The sequence below is a fragment of the Balaenoptera borealis genome, assembly GCF_965194805.1.
Source record: "Balaenoptera borealis genome assembly, chromosome: X".
Taxonomy (NCBI): Eukaryota; Metazoa; Chordata; class Mammalia; order Artiodactyla; family Balaenopteridae; genus Balaenoptera; species Balaenoptera borealis.
In genome coordinates, this window is record NC_138881.1 from 55,218,069 (window position 1) to 55,242,279 (window position 24,211).

Here is a 24,211-nt window from a genome sequence, read left to right on the forward strand (position 1 = left end):
CCGCGATAGTGAGAGGCCCGCGCACCGCGATGAAGAGTGGCCCCCGCTTGCCGCAACTAGAGAAAGCCCTCGCACAGAAACGAAGACCCAACACAGCCAAAAATAAAATGAATAAATAAATAAATTTAAAAAAAATCAAGGTAATTTACCACATTAACAGTTTGAGGGAGGAAGCCATATGATTTTCTATTTCATTAGGTAGAAAATATACTTGGTAAAATTCAGCATCTCCTTCTGATTAGAAACTCTTGGCATAAAAAGGAGTAATAGGGAATTTCCTCAATCTGATAAAGGATATCTGGAAAAATATCTACATCAAACATCATATCAATCATGAAATATTAAAGTGTCTCTTTTAAAATTAGGAATTAAGACAAGGGTAACTACTATTACCATTTCTTTCTTCTTGTACTGAAAGTTCTTGCCTGAATAACAGGATAAGGAAAAAAAGTAAAAACTAATGGGAGCTTGAAATTAAGAAAATGTTATTATTTGCAGACTATATAACTGTCCACATAGAAAAACCAAGGAAACTCTTTGAAAAATTATCAAAATTGAAAAGAGAGAAAAGGGACCTCACTAAAGATTCCTAATGTAAGATCACTATACAAAAGTCAATTACAATTGCAAAATCAGCAATGAACAAACAAGGAAGTGTTTTTTATAAAAACTAAACCATTAAATAAAAGGTATAGAGATTGGAAAGGAAAACATAAAAATGTCCCTACTTGTGAATGATATGATTTTCTATGTAGAAAATCCCAAAGAATTTTAAAAGCCCTCCTAAAACTAATAAGTGAGTTCAGCAAGGTTGCAGGATATAAGAACAACATGCAAAAACTCAATCACATTTCTATATACTAACAATGAACAAGTGGAAACAAATTAAAAGCATCATACCATTTAAGATCATTCCAAAGAAAGCAAAATGTTTAAGTATAAACTTAACAAAACATGTACAGGATGTGTATGCTGAAAGCTACAAGTACAGATTAAAGAAATCAAAGAAGATGTAAATAAATAGTGAGCTATACCATGTTCCTGGATTGGAAGATTCGACATAGTAAAGATGTCAATTCTCTCCCCAAAGAGAGCTAGGTTTAATAAAATTCTTATCAAAGTTCCGGCAAGGTATTTTGTGTAGCCATAGACAAGTTTATTCTAAAATTTATGTGGAAAGGCAAAAGACCTAGAATGGGTAAGAAAATGCTGAAAAAGAAGAATAAAGGTTGGGATCACTCTACATCATATTAAGATATACTACCCAGCTATAGTAATCATTACAGTGTAGTAATTTTGGAGGTATAGATCAGAACCTAGAAATAAACCGACACCGGTATGAAAAACTTGATGCTTAACAAAAATGCCAAAATAATTCACCAATTACACAAATTGGTATATGATGCTGGACAAATTGAACATATTGAGGTATACGAAAAGAAGCTGAACCTAAGTCTAACACCTTGAACAAAAATTAACTCAAAGTGTGTTATGGACTTAAATAAAAAATAAAGATATAAAATTTTAGAGAAAAAATAGGAGAAAATCTTCAGGATTTAGGGCTAGGCAAGAAGTTCTTAGCCTTTTAACCAAAAGCAAGATTCATAAAAGGAAAACTTGATAAATTCAACCTCAACAAAACTACAAACTATTGCTCTATAAAAGGCCTTGTAAAAAGGATGAAAACAAGTGACAGACTTATAAGGAGATATTTGAAAACCACTTACCCAACAAAGAGCTAGCATGCGACCCGGGTTTGATCCCTGGTCAGGGAACTAGATCCCACATTCCACAACTAAGAGCTCGCATGCCGCAACTAAAAGATCCTGCCTGCCACAACTAAGACCTGGCACAGCTAAATAAATAAATATTTTTTAAAAGAGAGCTAGTATCTAGACTATGAAAAGAAGTGTCTAAACTCAGCTATAAAAACAGTAAAAATCTTATTAGAGAATGGGTAAAAGACATAGATATTTTACTGAAGAGGATATACAAATGGCAAATAAGCACTAAAAAAGATGTTCAACATTGCTAGCCTTAAGGAAATGCAAATTAAAATCACATCACTAGGGCTTCCCTGGTGGCGCAGTGGTTGAGAATCTGCCTGCCAGTGCAGGGGACACGAGTTCGAGTCCTGGTCTGGGAAGATCCCACATGCCGCGGAGCGGCTAGGCCCGTGAGCCGCAATTACTGAGCCTGCGCGTCTGGAGCCTGTGCTCCGCAACAAGAGGGGCCGCGACAGTGAGAGGCCTGCGCACCGCGATGAAGAGAGGCCCCCACTTGCCGCAACTAGAGAAAGCCCTCGCACAGAAACGAAGACCCAAAAAAGCCATAAATAAATAAATAAAAATCACATCACTACACACCTATCAAAATGGCTAAAATTAAAAACCATTGACAATATCAACTTCTGGTGATAATAAGAAGAAACTGGATCAAACACGTTGCTGGTGGGAATATAAAATGTTACAGACACTCTGGAAAACAGTTTACCAGTTTCTTATATATCTAAACATGCTGTTAACATACAATGTAGCAATTGCACTCCTGAGAATTTATTCCAGAGAAGTAAAAGCTTGTGTTCACACAAAACTTGTAGACGAACGTTCATTGCAACGTTATTTGCAAAGCCAGAAACTTGAAGAAAACTGGATGTCCTTAAACAGGTGAATGGTTAAGCAAATTATGGTACATCCATACAGTTGAATACTATTTGGCAATAATAAGGAGGAAGCTAGTAATAAATGAAATGACTTAGATGAATCTCCAGAAAACTATGCTGACTGAAAAAAGCCAATCTCAAACGGTCACACATTCCATTTATAAAACATTCTTGAAATGACAAAATTCTAGAAATGGAGAACTTATTCGTGGTTGCAAGGCATTAGGGATGGGGTGATGGTGGGTGTTGGGGGGAGGAAGCTGAGTATGGCTATAAAAGTGTTATAGGAGGGATACTTGTGATGATAGAACTCTTGTGTATCTTAACTGTATCAATGTCAATATCCTGGTTGTGATATTATATGGTAGTTTTGCAAGACGTTACCATTGGAGAAACTGAGTAAATGGAACATGGGATGTTTATTATTTCTGAAAACTGTAAGTGAATCTACAGTTATCTTAAAATAAAAAGTTTAATTAAAAATAAATACCGTTTAGAGTAGTAGCAAAAATTTTTAAGTCATCTAAAAAGAAAATCTAAAACATGAAAGTCCTTTATTTTAAAAATTAGACAACCTTATTGAAAGACATTACAGAAGATGTCAATAAATTGAGAGACATAACCATATTCACTGTGATAGGCAGTCATTGCTATTGAAGTTGAAGTGGAAAGTCTTTATAGAGTATGCCAAATCTCTACAATCTATCACATAGATTAAATGTAATTTCTAAAAAAATTCACCCAGTTATTTAATGGAACTCCACAAGCCGTTTATATGGCTTGACTTTACCTAGAGAAATGTTTGACCAAAAATAGACAAGATACAGCTGATGAAGTACAAAGTAGAGATATTAAGGCATGTTTTTAGGTGATGGAAACAATCCAGTATGAAAAACTATGAGAAGTAAACAGATTACTGTAAAAGGGAAGTTTTTGAGAAGGTTAAAGTGGATGGGATCCAGAGCATAGGTGTAGAGGTTAACTTCTACCCAATGTAACAACAGGAGGAAAGGCAGAGAGTGTGGATATAAGGGAACATAGGTGAGTCATTTTGCTGGTGGGATGTGGAGGGGTAAGATATGATGTGAGGAGGGGGTTGTTGGATGTTTGAGGACAGAGAAGTCTTGATCACACTTGTCTGTCAATTGTTTGCACCCCCACTACTCAGGAATCTCTATAAGAGCAGAGGCAATGTATGATACATCTTAGAAGAAATTCAGTATAGTAGTATGCAACTTACTGGCTATGTGACCTTCAGCAGGTCATCTACCTCTCTAGGCCTCAGTTTCCTCGTTTTAAAAATGGCAATAAAATATGTGCCTCCTCATAGACTGTTCTGAGGATTAAATGAAACAATGTATGTCATGGTGCTTAAAGTAGTGCTTGGCACATAGAAAGCACTCAATTACTTTTAGTTATTTGTGCAGAGCAGGCCAATTTTTAGAGCATGACAGAATAAATTAAAGGCCTTCAAGATCTCCAGTTAGAACTGCCCTTCAGGCAGGACAGGTTTGACCTTCAAGGCTCTGGCTGCTAGAAAACCTATCCATAGCAGGTAAACAAGCCTAGAACTCACTTTCTCCTACTCTCAGGCATAATAAGGTTTGGATTCCAAAAGTTGTGGGGACATTGCTGAGCATACTCAAATCATGGGGTTCAGGAAACTGAGGAGGAATTCAGATCATGCCTCAAGCTCAGAATGAACTGTCAGTAACAAACAGAATATCAAGAAGTCTGAGTGAATTTGTGGTGCATGGGCTTAGTTGTTCTGCAGCATGTGGGATCTTCCCGGACCAGGGCTCGAACCCATGTCCCCTGCATTGGCAGGTGGATTCTTAAGCACTGCACCACCAGGGAAGTCCAGTATATGAAGACAGTATCTGAGACTGGACTAATGTCAGACAGCACCTGAGGAATGCATAACCTCTCTGGCACTGTATTCAATGGGCCAATTGGAAGACACCTTTAACCAGAAGTCCTTTCAAAACTGACAACTACTCAGTTTAGATTGGCTGTAATTATTCCCACTTGCTGAAATGAGCTGTCCTGTGATTATGCAGAGGGAAAAGAGAGATGATATTACTTTGATTTAAGAGCAGGGGAGGGGGAGAAATATATGTGGGAAGAGGGAGACAAGATTCTGATGGATGAAAAAGAGAAATTTCAGTGTCTGCAGAAAGTCATTCAGACAACTCCCAAGCCCTGAACAAGACAGTCAATGTGATGGGGTTCTGCTGATTTCTAGATAGCAGGGTTGCAACTGTTTTAATTGGGTAAGTAAATGTGTTTCTCTCTAGCATCCAGAGAGATGATTAGATAATCAGTTTAGGAAGCCCACTCTCTGTAAAAGGAAATCACCTGGCTGTATTATGACCTACGCACAAAGGGCCCTTACCACTTGCCATAGTGACTGTTGGTGGATTGGAACCACACAAGACCAAGGGGTCACCAGAAATCACAAGGCATCCTGTGGGCAGGATTTTCAGTTTCAGAGCATCATGTATTTCTGGCTAGAATAATGGATCACAGATCACCCAGGTATCTCTCAGGCATTTCTATCTGTCCACTTTCAACAGAGGTACAGGGCAGTGAGAGGGAAGAAAAGAAGGAGGGAAAGCAAATGAGTGCCTACTAAGTGCCAGGCACTTTCACATCTGTTATTTAAACCTCATAACTATATTTTGAAATAAACACTATCTCTAATTTTTGTCTGGATTCTATCCTGTCTTGGAAACTCACAACACACATTAGCATTTCAAAGGCTCCAATATGTCCTGCAGTATATAAATATTTTTAACTTGGTTGAACACAGTTTCACAACTCATCTGGTTATGGAACCTTTGTTTCCCAGAGTACCCTTTGATATTTCAGTGAACAAGAAGTCACTCTGCTTTCTTGGGCCTCAATTCTCTCATCTATAATGTATAGTATGTAGTATTGTAGAGGTAATATATGGTGACATATGTCATTTCAGTTGACCTATAATAATAACCCTGTGAGAGTAGCATTATTAACATACCCATTTCACACTTAAGGAGACCAAGGATAAGTGAGACTAAATGGCAAGCCACAAGTTATATAGCTAGTCACTGGCAGAACTAGGACTTGAATCCAAGTCTTCCTTGTTCATTAAGTTTAATAAGTTTTTCATGAAGCCTTCAATTCTAACAATCTATGAATTTATGAGCTGTATGACTCTGAGCAAATTCCTTCCCTTCCTTGGGCCTATTTTCCCATCTGAAATGAGTAGATTAGATTAGTTAATTTCTAAAGGTCTTACGTACTCTGTCTTAGAGTTTAAGGCCCAACCATAAGTATCTCAGGTCAAGTTGAAACTGTGTTCAAAAGTCTAGATTACCAAATCCAGGGAAGATGAAGAACTTGCATAAATATGGTGATATTTTTAGCCAGAAGTATCATTTAGGGCCTTAGATTCCTGGGAGGAACAAATCCCTGAATTTGGGCTCTCAAATAAGTTAGTTTGGGAAAATTCCCTGTGATCCTTACCATTCCCATCTAGCTAGTATCTCAAGAAAGGATAGCAACAACTGTCCTGTCAAAAAAGCTTAATAGGCTTCCCAAGGATGCACATTTACCTGGGTGGATGGGTGGTCCCACATACATTAATGGCCCTTTGTCTTGTTAATAGAGCTAATTTTTTTCAGTCTATGCATACATATGTTCATGCCTCATACCCTCATAGGCAAGTTCACCCTGACTCCTGAATCCTTCAGCTCCTCACTAGGGCCCATATTTTATATCCTCCACCAACAAGGCCTAGACCTCCAGTTCAGGCTGGGGAATTCCCACAAGGGGGTGGTGTATTAACACTTCAGAGTGTTCTAAGCGCAGAAAGAGGGGTTATAGCTTCATTGGAACTACCCACCTAACACAAGAATCTCTTCTATAACATCCTAGTCAGATTCTTCTAAAGAAAAATGCAGAATCTTCCTTCCTTCCTTTTTTTCCTACTTTCTTCCTTTCTTCTTTCCTTCATTCTTTTTATTCAGTTATTATACCAAAATTTGAAAGTCTAGACACTATGTCAGATACTGCAGATACAAAGAAAATGAGGCCAAGTACCTGCTCTCAGGAAGCTTATACTTGCCCAGAAATCTTGGTATCTGAGGGTAAAATTTCCATTTGTGTTTTGGGCCCCATCTTTTCTGTTTTCCCAAAGGCTTCAATCTAGTGAATATTCTTTTTCTTAGACATCTTCAAACTTTCTTATTATAGACTCCTACCGGTTGTCCTTGAAACATGGTTCAAGTCTGTTTCATCTTTAAAAATCTCTTCATTCCATATCCCACTCCAGGTACTGCCCTATCTCTCCCCTCTTCTTCAAACCAAACTTCTTGAAGGAGTTGGTTGCACTTTTTTATCTCTGTTTTCTTACCTCAAGCTCATTTCTCAACCTACTCTGGGTTGGCATCAACCCACACCACTCCATTGAAATTACTCTTGCTAAGATGAAAAATTACTTCCTGCTCATTCTAGCCAATGGATTTTGCCCATTTTGTTCATCAGTGTTTTCCCAGTACCTAGGACAGTGTCTAGAACAAAGTAGGTACCCAATATATTTATTGGGTGAATAATTGCTGATTTTTCAGGCTTTATTTCACTAATTCTGGTATGATTTGAACACTTTGCCTTGCAATGTTTCCTTCCACTGGCTTCTCTGACATCATATTCTGTATTTTCCTCTTACCTTTCTGGCTACTCCTGACAGTCTCCAGTACTGATGTCTCCTCTTTTGCCAACATTTATAGCAGACACCCAGGACTCTGCCTTAAGCATTTTCCTTTTCTGACTACACATTCTCCCTGATAACTTCATCAATGGCCATGACCTTTACATGATGATTCTTCTCCAATTGATTCAAGCTCAGAACTTTGTCTTGAGTTCCAAACTGGTATATCTACCTGCCTGATTAACATAACCACTGGATATTCTACAGTCACCCAAACTCAACATGTTTTAAAATCAAAATTTTGCAATCCATCACCCACCCCAAAATAAAGAAATCTGTGCCATCTATAATGCTCCTGATTTGGTAAATGCCACCTCTTTCTTCCAAATGCTCAAACCAGAAATCTGGCTATTCTTTGCATTTAAAATTAAACTAAGCCTGAAAAACACTACCTCATCCTGAAGATCAACATCAACAATAATGTGTTATGTTAATAGTATTATTTTTTATATGATGTGTTGGAAATAGCACTTTTTATTCCCCCTATCCCTTTTCACTTAGAAAACTATTGTTATATTTCAGGCCTCAGCTTGAATGTCACCTCTTCAAGGAAAGTACCTTTGACTCCACAGACTGTTAAATCCCCTCACTCTTTGTTTTTGCTTTTGTAGCACCAGACACTTTGTCTCAGAGAAGACTCATAACTCCTGTAATGACATACTCAATGTGTATATCTCTCTGCTAGATTGTAAGTGCCTTACATATGGAGACCTTATTATTAGTACTTTGCTGTATCGCCAGTATTTAGAACAGAGGCTTAAGGTCAAATATGGCCCACATTGTTTTTGGAAATAAAGCTTTATTGAAGCACAGGAATGTTTATTAATTTGTGTGTTATTTGTGGCTGCTTTCACACTAAAACAATAGAATTGAATAGTTTCAGAGATGTATAGACCACAAAGTCTAAAATGTGTACTATCTAGCTTTTTGCAGAAAACATTTGCCTACCCGTGGCCTAGAATAGAGCCTAGCACATGGTGGGCCTCAAATAAATATTTGTCAATTGGTTAATTAGTAAAATTACTTCAGTGGGGAAAATAATACACTTGCATCTGTATCAACCACTGTCCTAGTCACCACCACACATTGCTACACCAATTTTCTCATTAGATTATTTGCAATTAATCCTGAATTGTTCAGATGGAGATATTAATTCCTCAGCTAAAAGGAAGTTCTTCAAAGGCAGGGCCTGTGTTTACTCTTTCTCTTTGGATCCTTTGTAGTGCTTAGTTCTGAGCTCTACCCATAAAGTGGGGTAGGAAAGTCAGTGTTTTTGACTGACCCTCCAGCTCCAATAGGACTGCTGTCACAGCATCCTCTCTCACTCTCTTTGCCTTCCAAAATGTTAGCCCATTCAACAGCAGCAGGGTAACAAATAAGATTAAACTTTTTGCTAATTCTCCTCAAGGGGCAAAACCAAGTAAACTTACATTATGGAAAAACTTCCTAAAAGGAAATATTTGCCATCAGAGGATGCTCTGGAGTGCTGAAAATACAGAATTATCAAGATGAAAACAGAGACAAATTTCTTGTGGAGAGAGGCAGCCTGGCATAGGAAGAGATAGTCTGAACTGGGATACAGAAAATCTGGGTCTGGTGCCTACTTGACTACTAACTAGATGTGTGAGGCCAGGCAAGTCACATGACCTTTCTGAGCCTCAGTTTTCCCATCTGCAAAATGAGGGAAACAATTTAATCCATGAGTCTTTCATGATAGCCATGTTGGTACTGAAGAGATTTTCAAGGTCTATTTCTAAAAAATTTAATGGTAGCTCATAGTGATAACGTGCTTATCTCATAGGACTAAACATTCCCCTGTGCAACCAATATATTTCTTTGATTAATAAAAATGAGAACACAAGTTAATTATTGCTTAATAAATGTTCTTTATTAAAAAGACAAATTATCTAAAAAATGAGAGAAAAACTAAATCCAAAGGGTTCTTAGAGATGAGGAGGTTTGGAAAACATGGAAATAGGTCATCTCAAAGGTCCTTTCCAGCTCTGACATGGTTCTATTATCTTATCCAACTTTTGAGAACACAAACAAACCAACCCTTTAAAGGGCAAGAAGTAGTTATTGGAACATTTTTGTAAGTAGAAAGAGAGGAAGCCTTTAAAGTCAGAGGTACCAAAGTTCAAATCCTACCTTTGTTACTTCTTCTGTGACCTTGCTGAGGTCACTCCAACTCATCTCACTTCCTCCCACACCATGCTGGAGATTAACAGAGTCCCTATATTAGAAGGTTTCCCTCTGTTCCCTAGTCTATCTCTCTCCCCCTGGTATCTGCTGCAGTATAATTCTTCTACTTGGCCAGTGGCAGATAGAACAAGAGGAAGTAGGGATCCATTTAACAGGCCAAACTTCTAGTCTGAGTTCTAATAGGCTTTGTCTATTTTCTTGTAGCTCATACTGGCATTAGTGGCAGCACATGAGGCCATGGAAGAGGAGTCAAGAAGCCTAGATGAGTCCATTCCCATCTCTGTGAAGTGGGAGGTTGTGTGTACATGGGCGGTGGACAGGCTGACATTGAAAGAGATGGTTTGTAATGTTCTTCTAGTGATGTTTCATGAGTCAAAAGACTGGTGATCCATATTAACTAAGACTTGGACACTGGACCCAAAGCATTCGATGAGAATTTCACCTCTCATTCATTCCTAGGACCAGGATCCTAGGCACTTCCTCCTCAAGAGAGGACTGTGACTTGTATGAAATACAGTGGGAGGCACTGACGGGATTCTGCTCTAAATAATTCAGAACAAAAAGAGAGTGAATGAATTTGAAGTAGTGACATTTAAAATTAACAACAACAAAAAAAAAACAGAGAAAAAATTTCAAATTGCTCTAACTATTCCAGGAAAATGCAGCTGCTCAGGACTTCATGTTTATCTGTCTGAGCTATGGATGCTTGTTCCAGCAAAGAAGGATGCTGATATGTATAAAATCTGTGGTAAGGCACTGCTATTCTCTCCGGCACAGTGTGTTGCCAATATCAATTTTATTCCATGAGAAACTGTGTAAAGTTCAACAGGACCTTATTTCATGGAACTGTAAGCTTGAGAGTAGTAACAATAATCAGGATTTTTACTTAGGCATCTGGTGATCATTCACTTACAAAGGGCTGGATTTATTTTTTTTTGTCCATTTAGCCACTCTTTTTCTTTCTCTTTTCATCATCTCTGCTTCTCCTTACATCGTCATCTCCCTTTCTCCATTTACTTCTGCTTTCTTCCCCTTTTATCTTTCTTGCCTTCCCCTCCTCTTCTATCTCCTCCCTTTCTTTTGTATTTTGCTCTCTTCCTTCTTCTCTCATGGCCTCTCTTCTCTTTCTTCTATTCTCTCTTACTACATTTTATCTTCATCTGTTTTTTTCTTCCCTACCTAATTACCAATGATGCCAAGATAGAAACTTACCTATGGCCATTTTCCTCTTTCTAAGAGGACTGAAACTCCAACCAGACATATAGAAAGAAATTCCACATAACACAAAAAGGCCCAAGAAGAAGCCATCCCAGATATGTTCCACCAAATTCTAGTCAGTACACTCCCACTAGTCATCTCCTTGCCTCTCATGTCATCCTTAATTCCCTCATTGCTTGGTATCCACTCACTAAATTGCTGCTGTTATTATCAAATGTTCTGTAACTGAGAACTAGCTGTGTGTAAGATTAGCTGTGTGTAAGATATGTACCAAATTAACACTCAGGTCCTTTCTCCAAAGTGACTTAAAGGCCATGACAGAAAACACTTGATAAAAGCAGATGAAAGGAAATAAAATGTTAAAATCTCAGAACAGGAGACCACAAATTTTAAACCTCTCATGTTATGGTATTGGAAACTAGGGCAGTATCCTACTGCCATCAGGGATCATATCATGTAGGGCCCGATAGGCCTTGTATGACTTAGGATGATGTTTTTAACTGCAATGGGCAGCCTGTTATTGGTCACACTTCCCTCAGCAAGAGACTGGGTCTCATTTGTTTCTGTAGTATAACATCTAGTTCAGGGCCCTCTCCAGTGAATGAGCATTGACTGACCTCAAGTTTAGGGCAGAATCCTACAATACACTTCTAGAAACTTCTTTTTGTTCAAATTTAAAATGGGGTTAATAATAGTAACTCCCTCATAGAATTAATGTGAGGATTAAATGAGATACTCTATGTAAAGTATGGCTCACAAAGTCTAAAATATATACTATCTAGTCCTTTACAGAAAACCATTTGCCCAGCCCTAGTCTAGAATCGTACCTAGCACGTGATGTATCCTCAATAAATATTTTATGCCTGGCACATAAAAAATGTCATGTAGTTTTTAGCTATTATTATTATTAGCATATATATTCCCAGAAATGGTAGCTCAATTGTAGGTTTTCTGAATAATCCAAAGATCATGGAGTATGTGGGTAAGTGAGTATTAGGCCTATCTTGACCCTGGCTCTACTCCAAAATAAGGTTTCTCAGCCTCAACACTATTGACAAATTTGTTGTGTGTGAGTGCATAGATGGCAAGAGGGTTTTCCTGTGTGCTGTAGGATGTTTAGCAGCTCTCTATTCACTATATGCTAGTAGCACTCCCTCCCCTCGTATGACAACAAAAAATGTCTCCAGCCATTACCAAATGTTCCCTGGGAGGGGCAAAATTGCACCCATTATGAACCACTGATCTAGAGGGATACCAAAATGCAATGCAATGTGCTAGTCATTTGAACTCATGAGGTCCAGAGTAGCTGATATTTTCATCTAGGTATCAGTTGTTTAGTTTTGGGTGAGGGGGAGAGAGAATGAGAGGTTATGGATTTCCCAGTTTGAAACTAAATTGGAATTCAGACAGATGTAGTATGTTTGGTAAACTAGTGGGCAGTCCTGCCAGAGGCCTATGTGCAAGAGGGTCAAGGAGGATACTCAAATCACATCCAATCTGAAGGAAGAAAGTAGCAGGTTTGAAGAGCTTATGAAAGAGCTCTTTTGCTGAAAACTGAATAAGGGTTCAGTAGTGCTGATTAGGGGCATTTCTGACAAGACAGAGCACAAGAAGAAGAAAAGCACTTTCCTTTTCTTTGACATAAGCTTCCTAGTAGCTCTGGCATAATGAGGGCTCCAGTGGTGTTGCATAGGAAAGGCTGAAAGACTAGGCAGAACAGAGGTAGCAAAAGGAATAATGGACATAAGTACATGTGAAACATGTGAGAGCTCTGGAAATATTTAAAGGATAGATTGCCAAGAGTTGGAGTTTTTAATTAGTTATGTAGGGTCAAGAACCAGTAAAATTTATAATATTCTTATATTCTTCATGTGTCCATATTTAATACCACAGTTGGTGAAGCCTAAAGAAACACAGGACCCTGTCAGATATTGGTCAGTAAATATTTGTTTAATGATGTGATTAAGGAATGGATGGGTCTCCAGATGATGAGCTTCAGAACGCATCAATATGAATACTTGTGATTTAGGAGACCTTGCTTCCAATTCCCCTATTTGACCTTGTAAAAGGCATTTCCCTTCACTTGTCCTCAGTTTCCTTATCCTTGAAGTAGGGAAGTTGGACTTGATTATCTTTCAGATTCCTCCTAGCCCTGACATTCTAAGCATCAATGATTTTACACACAGGTGTGGTTCAGTAAAAACACCTTTTTCTCTTCTAGAACCTTCTCAGTAAACCAGAAATGCTGAAGCATAGAGGCATAGACAGATCCTTAGGCTCCCTCTAACCCCTGATCCACAGCCCTGAAGCAGGTGGGTTTCTATAACATATTCTTGCTTCTCTCTAACCTACCTTTAAAGGCAAAATAACTCTATGCCTCCCATTTTACATCTTAGGTCTATTGAGTACTATCCTGTTGATGCTTAAAGACTATCTGGTCTTCTTTTAACCTCAGTTGCAAACCCTTTATATGATTAAAGAGAGTTTCCAAAGCCTTTTCTAAACTCTCTCTTTTTCAGGCCATATACTTCAATACTTAGTCTCCCTAAGGGCCTATTTTCCAGCTTTTTAAGTCATACTCATTTTCCTCTGCATGCTTTCTAGTACTGGACTGGGAATCAGAAAATTGGGGATTTAAGTCCTGGCTCTTCCACTATAACTTTCTGTGTTACTATGGGCATGTTATTTAATCTTTTGGCCAGAATTTCCTTAACTGCAATATGAGGCTAATAATTCCTGCTCTGCCTATGGATTGGAAGGATTTGCTATCTGAAGGACTTAGAATAGTGGAGACGTCTAAATAATGACTTTGAAAGAAGCATAGAGACCCTGGCAATATGTCATTCCCAAGAACTGATCATAAAATCCCAACAATACAGTTAATCAGAAATGGGAAGACAAACTGTGGTACATCCATGTAATGAAATACTATCCAAAAGTTAGTGATACTAAATGCAGTTTGCTAAGTGGAAAACACCAGATTCAAAAGGCTACTTATTGAAAGATTCCTTTATATGACATTTTAGAAAAGGTAAAGTTATTAGAAATGAAAAACAGATCAGTGGTTGTCAGAGGTTAGAAGTACAAGGAGGGGCTGACTTCAAAGGTACAGATGATGGCATAATCTTGTCTCTCCCTCCTCTTTCCCAGTAAGTACAACTATAAATCTTGGAAATAAGAGACAATTAAAAGAAAATGCTAAAAGTTTGAAAAACGAAATAGAACTGGCTAGTGACTCCAGGACCAGAGGAAAACACATCAGCAGGGTATCTCACTACCTCCACCCAAAAGAAGAAGGTGACCCAGGCCTGGCATTTATCCCAAACCTAGCAACAGAAAGTGGCCCAGGTAGGTATAATAATCCCTCAGATTTAAAGGGATTCTTACCTAAAAACACCAGGCAAGAGGAATCAATTGAAACCCCTGTTAACAATAAGGAGGTGTTCTCCCTGCTGGGCTTGAGATACTCCTCCCCTTCCCAAAGACAAAGACTCCTCCTTCACACAATTAGCACCTGGACACTGTGGGCACTAGCAAGGGTGCTCTCACCACAGGAAGTGCCAAACCAGGAAGTGCTCTCCTTTCCTGCAGGTCCTGACATTCTCCTCCCCCACCTAGAGACACAGCACAGCTAGGGGCAAGGGGACAGGGTATAATGGCACCAAAAGCAACATTACCTAAGGAAACACTCTTTTTCCCTGCCATATCTGATTCCTCCCAGAGACACTGGTGCTGGGTGTGGGGCAGGTCATCTGCAAGGGAGATCACACCAAAAAAAGTGACCCTAACTCAGGAAAAGCTCACTATTCCCAAAAGGCCTTTCCAACCTGGAAAGAATGCTTTGTTTCCAAAGGAAGGAGACTCCTTTCCCACACTTACAAGCACACGTTTTGTGGAAGCTCCTTCTACCCCATCAAGCAGCATCAGCAGATATCAGTGGGAGCCCCACAATTATGAAATTAACCAAGCAGACCAAAATACCACCATAAAGGCTCAGAAAATTAGAATGTCATTGGACCACACCCCACAAAAGTAGGCCAGGACCGGTGTGCTATACCTCAACAGGGTGACTACTTGCTAAAATAGAAGATTTATATAAGGCCCAGAGTCTTCTAGTATAATTATCAAATTGTCCAGGATACAATAAAAAATCAAGCATTATAACAAAAAACAGGACAAGTATAACTTGTAAGGCAAAAGGCAGTCAACTGATACCAACTGATCTGAGAGGATCAGATGTTGGACTGACTTGACAAGGATTTTAAATCAGCCATCATAAAATGCTTAAACAGGAAATTACAAATTCTCATGAAACAAGTTCAAAAATAGAAAATATCAACAAAGAAATAGAAGTTAAAATATGACCAGTTGGAAATTATAGAACTAAAATATACAATAACTGCAATTTTTTAAAACATGATTTGATGGGCTCAATAGTGTAGTTGATATAAGAAGGGATAGAATCAATGAACTTGAGGACAGAACAATTTAATTTATGCAATCTGAACTACAGAGAAAAAAATAGACTAATAAAATAATGAACAGAGCCCTATGGACCTGTGGGACAATAACAAAAGATCCCACATTCATATCATCAGAGTCTAAGAAGGAGAGGAGAAACAGTGAGCCTCAAAGAGTATCTGGAGAAACAATTGCTGAAAATTTTCCCAATTTAGTGAAATACATAGGACTAAAGATTCAAAAAACTGAGAAAACTCAAAATAGGACAAACTCAAAGAAATCCATGCCTAGACATATCATAATTAAACTTCTGAAAAGTAAAGGCAAATTAAAAGTATTCACAGCAACCAAAGACAAAAGACAAAATACCTATAGAGGAGCATCAATCTGAATATCAGTAGCTTTCTCAGAAACCAGGGAAGTCAGAAGGAAATAACACAAAATTTTTCAAGTACTAAAATAAAAGAATTGACAACTGTGAATTCTCTATCCAGGAAATCTATCCTTCAGAAATGAAGACGAAATTAAAAAAAAAATTCATCAAATGAAGGAAAACTAAAAGAATATGACTCTAGCATATCTACCCCTAAAGAAAGACTAAAAGAAATTCTTTAAACAAAAAAGGAACTTATAAAAGAAGGAATCTTGGAGGAAAAAGATGGAAGAAAGAACAATGGAAAGAGCAAAAAATAGGAAAATACAATAGACTACCCTTCCCCTCATGAGTTTCCTAAATCATTTGTTATAACTGAAAGAAGTATTATAATGCCATCTTATACTTAAAACAATGATATTTAAAATGGGTCCAATCAAGATGTCAGGGTAAGAGGACATGGAGCTCACCTCCACCCACAAACACAAGAGCTCCAGCTATGTGTTATTTATATGCAAATGCAGGACAAAATGCTATTATGAATGGCTGAGTTAGTATAAATGAGAACAATTATTATTTTTATAAACTCATATTTATATAGTGTTTTTTAATATAAAAAGTGCTTTTTATATACTAATAAATCTGCACAATTAATTCTATGACTTATGTTGTGTCCAATTTAGAGATTCAGAAACATTTTAGACTAATGCACATCAGACTTAATACACATAAGAATCACCTGCAAATCTTGTTAAACTGCTGTTTCTGATTCTGGAAACCTGGGGTGGGGCCAAGTCTTAATTAATCACTGGTTTCTGGGTGATGCCAATGCTGCTGGTCTGTGGACCACATTTTGAGTAACAAGGATCTAGTCTTCACTAGTTCTTGGGCCATTACATGCTACTGCTCTTGTGACTATCAATTTTTGAGAAATAAAATGACAGGGATGTAATGTACACATAGGGAATATAATCAATAACATTGTAACAATTTGTACGGTGATGGGTCTTATGTCACTGGTCATTTCACAATGCATAAAAATATTGAATCACTATGTTGTACACTTAAACCTAATATAACATTATATGTTAATTATAGTTTGATAAAAATAACATGGCGATATATATATATATATATATATATATATATACACACATGTGGAATTGTATATTGTTCCACATGTGTGTATATATATATACACATGTGGAACAAGCTTTACTGTAAACTAGCAGAAGGACTCCTGTACAATCAAGGCTGTAGGAAAGATACACATATAATTGGATTGGGCAGGAAGAAAATCAACTGGATTGGGACCTGCGCTCCTGGGAGGAGACTCAGAGGAAAAGACGGATCACAAAGACAGACACCTGCCACGGGGAGTAAGCAGGCTGATCCACAGACTGGGTGTCCCAGTGCAGGAGACCAGCCCCTTTGGCCAGTTGGAGAACCATTGGGATAGAAAGGCTGGAGAAGCCTGGACTCCACTTGTGAGGAGCACAAGAGTGCTGGCTTTCCCCCGGGGCAGGGCAGAAAGAGGTATGCCCTACAAGTTACCAGGTTTCCTGCAATTGCCTCAATGTGATCCCAGACTGAGCCAAGAAAACACTTCATCCACACTCTCTCCACCAAACAGTGCAGCACTGGACCTAGGGCATCCAGGATCTGGGAAAAGAACTGACCTTGGGATGCAGAGGTGATCTGCTCCAAAGGCAGAGCTCAGGTGAGGTGGCAATGGCCATTGTTGGTGCTTACTCAAGCAGTGCCCCAGAAGCAGCCCAGACTTCTTTTTTTTTTGTTTTTAATTTTTATTGGAGTATGGTTGCTTTACAATGTTGCGTTAGCCTCCACTGCACAACAAAATGAATCAGGCATACACATAGAGATATCCCCTCCCATTTGGACTTCCCCCCCATTTTGGACTTCCCTCCCATTTAGGTAACCACAGTGCATTAGGTAGAGTTCCCTGTGTTACACAGTATGTTCCCAGCAGTTGTCTATTTTATACATAGTATCAATAATATATATGTGTCAATCCCAGTCTCCCAGGTCCACCCTCTTCCCTCCTTTCCCCCTTGGTACCCATACATTAGTTCTCTAAGTCTGTGTCTCTGTTTCTGCTTTGCATATGAGATCTTCTATACCATTTTTCTAGATTCCACATATATGCATTATATGATATTTGCTTTTCTCTTTCCGAGTTACTTCACTCTGTATGACATTCTCTAGGTCCATCCATGTCTCTACAAATGACACAATTTCGTTCCTTTTTATGGCTGAGTAATATTCCATTGTATATATGTACCATTGCTTCTTTATCCATTCCTCTGTTGATGGACATTTAGGTGGCTTCCATGTCCTAGCTATTGTAAATAGTGCTGCTATGAACATTGGGGTGCATGTGTTTTTTTGAACTATAGTGTTCTCTGGGTTTATGCCCAGTAGTGGGATTGCTGGGTCATATGGTAGTTCTATTTTTAGTTTTTTAAGGAGCCTCCATATTGTTCTCCATAGTGGCTGTACCAATTTACATTCCCTCCAACAGTGTATGAGGGTTTCCTTTCCTCCACACCCTCTCCAGCACTTACTGATTGTAGATTTTTTGATGATGGCCATTCTGACCGGTGTGAGATGATACCTCGTTGTAGTTTTGATTTGCATTTCTCTAATAATTAGTGATGTTGAGCATCTTTTCATGTGTTTGTTGGCCATCTGTATGTCTTCTTTGGAGAAATGCCTATTTAGGTCTTCTGCCCATTTTTGGACTGGGTTGCTTGTTTTTCTGATATTGAGCTGTATGAGCTGCTTCTATATTTTGGAGATTAATCTTTTGTCAGTTGCTTCATTTGCAAATATTTTCTCCCATTGTGAGGGTTGTCTTTTTGTCTTGTTTATGGTTTCCTTTGCTGTGCAAAAGCTTTTAAGTTTCATTAGGTACCATTTGTTTATTTTTGTTTTAATTTTCATTATTCTAGGAGATGGGTCAAAAACGATGTTGCTGTGATTTATGTCAAAGAGTGTTCTGCTTATGTTTTCCACTAAGAGTTTTATAGTGTCTGGTTTTACTTTTAGGTCTTTAATCGATTTTGAGTATATTTTTGTGTATGGTGTTAGGGAGTGTTCTAAATTCATTCTTTTACATGTAGCTGACCAATTTTCCCAGCACCACTTATTGAAGAGACTGCCTTTTCCCCATTGTATATTTTTGCCTCCATTGTCATAGATTAGGTGACAAGAGGTGTGTGGGTTTATCTCTGGGCTTTCTATCCTATTCCATTGATCTATATTTCTGTTTTTGTGCCAGTACCATACTGTCTTGATTACTGTAGCTTTGTAGTATAGTCTGAAGTCAGGGAGCCTGATTCCTCCCACTTTTCTTTCTCAAGATTACTTTGACAGCCCAAACTTCTGACAGCAGTGCAGCTGCCGGGTTTCCTGTAACCACCTCTCTCTGTGCCCCAGCTCACACCAAGCAAATGCTCTGGCACCACTCACCCCATGCCACAGCACAGTACTAGATCTGGGGCAGCCACGACCAGGAGAAAGAAGTGACCACAGGCTCCATCTCAGTGGAGCTACATATGCCTACACAGGCAGCGCATCAGACTCTGTACGCACATGAGGCTCACTTGCTTTAGCACTCCCTTCCTTTGGGGCAAATGTCCCAGTGAAGGGAGAAGGGAAAACACACACCTAAAGAGAACAGAGCCAGCTCAATGTCAACCCTCAGGGCTTCTGCTCCAGCAACTTAATGTCAGACCCCAACATTGACAGGGTGGTGACTGCCACTGAGCAAAGAGGAAGTCCCTCCTCACACCCTGTGCAGTATCTAGCTCCTCCATCTCCAACCCCAAGTTGTAGCAAGGTGATAGCTGCCATTATACACTGAGGAAACATGTGATTGGTGTCTGCATCAAATCCAGCCCTCCCACAAAAGGCATTGGGTAGATGCAGTTGGCATAGGGACACTCCAACATAAGAACACCCTTTCAAGACCAAAAGAGGTAACTTTCACCTAAGTTAAGTAAAATGAAAAGGAAGAGTAACAACTCTCGATTGAAAGAGCAAGAGAAATCCACACACACACTAAAATAATGCAACAGAAATAAACAATGTATCAGATAAAATATTCAAAACAATGGTAATAAAAATGAAAATTGAATTAGGGAAAAGAATTGACCTAAACACTAGTCATTTTAACAAGGAAATAGAAAATATAAAAAAGACCCAAGCAGAAACAGACACTTTGATATCTTAAACAAAAAATACTAGGAGGAATGAATAGCAAATTAAGTGATACAGAAGAATGCATAAGAAATATGGAATATAGAATAATGGAAATAACTCAATCATAACAGCAGAAAGAACAACAATTTAAAAAATGAAAGCAATCTATGAGATCTCTGGGATAACATTAAGTATGCCAACATTCACAGTATAGGGGTTCCAGAAGAAGAGAGAGAATAGGGCATCAAAAATGTATTTAACGAAATTATGGCTGAAAAGTTCCCAAACATAAAGAAGGAAACAGATATCCAGGTACAAGAAGCACAGTGGGTCCCAAATAAGATGAACACAAACAGACCCACATCAAGATATCATAACTAAAATGGCAAAATTCAAAGATGGAGAATTCTAAAAGCAGGAAGAGAAAAACAAAGGTCATATACAAAGGAATACCCATAAGGCTGTCAGCTGAATTCTCTACAGAAACTTTGCAGGCCAGAAGGGAATGGCATTATATATTTAATAAAGTGCAGAAAGGGAACAACTTGCAACTTAGGATAACCTACCAAACAAGATTATCATTTAGAATAGAAGGAGAGACAAGCACAAACTAAAAGAATTCAGCAATACTAAATCTACTTTAAAAGAAGGATAAGGAGACCTTCAAGATGGAGGAAGAGTAAGACGCGGATATCACCTTCATCCCCACAAATACATCAGAAATACATCTACATGTGGAACAACTCCTACAGAACACCTACTGAATGCTGGCAGAAGACCTCAGACTTTCCAAAAGTTGTGTGGCTGATAGGGTCCTGATGCTCCAGGCGGGTGTCAGTCCTGTGCCTCTGAGGTGGGAGAGCCAAATTCAGAACATTGGTCCACCAGAGACCTCCCGGCCCCATGTAATAGCAAACAGTGAAAGCTCTCCCAGAGATCTCCATATCAATGCTAAGACCCAGCTCCACGCAATGACTAGCAAGCTACAGTGCTGAACACCCTATGCCAAACAACTAGCAAGACAGGAACACAACCCGTCCATTAGCAGAGAGGCTGCCTTAAATCATAATAAGGTCACAGACACCCCAAAACACACCACCATATGTTGTCCTGCCCACCAGAAAGAGAAGATCCAGCCTCATCCACCAGAACACAGGCACTAGTCCCCTCCACCAGGAAGCCTACACAACCCACCGAACAAACCTTACCCACTGGGGGCAGACACCAAAAACAACGGGAACTACAAACCTGCAGCCTGTAAAAAGGAGACCCCAAACACAGGAAGTTAAGCAAAATGAGAAGACAGAGAAACACATAGCAGATGAAACAGCAAGATAAAATACCATCAAACCAAACAAATGAAGAGGAAATAGGCAGTGTACCTGAAAAAGAAGTCAGAGTAATGAGAGAAAAGATGATCCAAAATCTTGGAAATAGAATGGAGAAAATACAAGAAACGTTTAACAAGGACCAAGAAGAATTAAAGAGCAAAAAAACAGTGATGAACAACACAATAAATGAAATTAAAAATTATCTGAAAGGAATCAATAGCAGAATAACTGAGGCAGAAGAACGGATACGTGACCTGGAAGATAAAAGAGTGGAAAAAGCTACTGCAGAGCAGAATAAAGAAAAAAGAATGAAAAGAATTGAGGACAGTCTCAGAGACTTCTGGGACAACATTAAACGCATCAACATTCGAATTATAGGGGTCACAGAAGAAGAAGAGAAAAAGAAAGGGACTGAGAAAATATTTGAAGAGATTATAGCTGAAAACTTCCCTAATATGGGAAAGGAAATATTTAATCAAGTCCAAGAAGTGCAGAGAGTTGCATACAGGATAAATCCAAGGAGAAACACACCAAGACACATATTAATAAAACTATCAAAAATTAAACACAAAGAAAAAATATTAAAAGCAGAAAGGGAAAAACAACAAATAACATACAAGGGAATCCCCATAAGGTTAACAGCTGATCTTCCAGCAGAAACTCTGCAAGCCAGAAGGGAGTGGCAGGATATATTTAATGTGATGAAAGGGAAAAACATACAACCAAGATTACTCCACCCAGCAAGGATCTCATTCAGATTCAACAGAGAAATTAAAACCTTTACAGAATAGCAAAAGGTAAGAAAATTCAGCACCACCAAACCAGCTTTACAAAAAATGCTAAAGGAAGTTCTCTAGGCAGGAAACACAGGAGAAGGAAAAGACCTACAATAACAAACCTAAAACAATTCAGAAAATGGTAATGGGAACATACATATCGATAACTACCTTAAATGTAAATGGATTAAATGCTCCAACCAAAAGACATAGACTGGCTACATGGGTACAAAAAAAAAAGACCCATATATATGCTGTCTACAAGAGACCCACTTCAGACCTAGGGACACATACAGACTGAAAGTGAGGGGATGGAAAAAAATATTCCATGCAAATGGAAATCAAAAGAAAGCTGGAGTAGCAATTCTCATATCAGAGAAAATAGACTTTAAAATAAAGACTATTACAAGAGACAAAAAAGGACACTGCATAATGATCAAGGGATCGATCCAAGAAGAAGATATAACAATTGTAAGTATTTATGCACCCAACATAGGAGCACTTCAATACATAAGGCAAATGCTAACAGCCATAAAAAGGGAAATAGACAGTAACACAATCATAGTAGGAGACTTTGACACCCCAGTTTCACCAACGGACAAATCATCCAAAATGAAAATAAATAAGGAAACACAGGCTTGAAACTATACATTAAACATGATGGACTTAATTGATATTTATAGGACATTCTATCCAAAAAAAAAATACACTTTCTTCTCAAGTGCTCATGGAACATTCTCCAAGATAGATCATATCTTGGGTCACAAATCAAGTCTTTGTAAATTTAAGAAAATTGAAAGTGTATCAAGTATCTTTTCCGACCACAGTGCTATCAGACTAGATATCAATTACAGGAAAAAATCTGTAAAGAATACAAACACATGGAGGCTAAACAATACACTACTTAATAACCAAGAGACCACTGAAGAAACCAAAGAGGAAATCAAAAAACACCTAGAAACAAATGACAATGAAAACACGATGACACAAAACCTATGGGATGCAGCAAAAGCAGTTCTAAGAGGAAAGTTTATAGTAATGCAATCCTACCTCAAGAAACAAGAAACATCTCAAATAAACAACCTAACCTTACACCTAAAGCAATTAGAGAAAGAAGAACAAAAAACCCCCCAAAGTTAGCAGAAGGACAGAAATCATAAAGATCAGATCAGAAATAAATGAAAAAGAAATGAAGGAAATAATACAAAAGATCAATAAAGCTAAAAGCTGGTTCTTTGAGAATATAAACAAAATTGATGAACCATTAGCCAGACTCATCAAGAGAAACGGGAGAAGACTCCAATCAATAGAATTAGAAATGAAAAAGGAAAAGTAACGACTGACACTGCAGAAATTAAAAGGATCATGAGAGATTACTACAAGCAACTATATGCCAATAAAATGGACAACTGGGAAGAAATGGAAAAATGCTTAGAAAAGCACAACTTTTTGATGGGAATAAAGATGCAGACCTACTAGAGAATGGACTTGAGAATACGGGGAGGGGGAAGGGTAAGCTGGGACAAAGTGAGAGAGTGGCATGGACATATATACACTACCAAATGTAAAATAGATAGCTGGTGGGAAGCAGCCACATAGCACAGGGAGATCAGCTCGGTGCTTTGTGATCACCTAGAGGGGTGGGATAAGGAGAGTGGGAGGGAGGCAGATGCAAGAGGGAAGAGATATGGGGATATATGTATATGTATAACTGATTCACTTTTTTATAAAGCAGAAACTAACACACCATTCGAAAACAATTATACACTAATAAAGATGTTTAAAAAAAAAAGCGCAACCTTCTGAGACTGAACCAGGAAGAAATAGAAAATTTAAACAGACCAATCACAAGCACTGAAATTGAAACTGGGATTAAAACTCTTCCAACAAACAAAAGCCCAGGACCAGATGGCTTAACAGGTAAATTCTATCAAACATTTAGAGAAGAGCTAACACCTGTCCTTCTCAAACTCTTTCAAAATATAGCAGAGGGAGGAACACTCCCAAACTCATTCTACAAGACCACGATTGCCCTGATACCAAAACCAGACACAATGTCACAAAGAAAGGGAACTACTGGCCAATATCATTGATGAACATATATGCAAAAATCCTCAAAAAAATACTAGAAAACAGAATCCAACAGTATATTAAAAGGATCATACACCATGATCAAGTGGCGCTTATCCCAGGAATGCAAGGATTCTTCAATAT

At 38.4% G+C, this 24,211-nt stretch overlaps 1 long non-coding RNA gene across 1 annotated transcript in view; it reads left to right on the forward strand.

The window, feature by feature from the left end:
* LOC309620428 overlaps positions 1-18,798 on the forward strand; it is a 667,971-nt gene extending 649,173 nt beyond the window's left edge. The window contains exon 3 of the long non-coding RNA XR_014239545.1: positions 141-18,798. This is a non-coding gene — a long non-coding RNA (uncharacterized lncRNA). The remainder of the gene's footprint in view (positions 1-140) is intronic.
* The last annotated feature ends 5,413 nt before the right edge of the window (positions 18,799-24,211 follow it).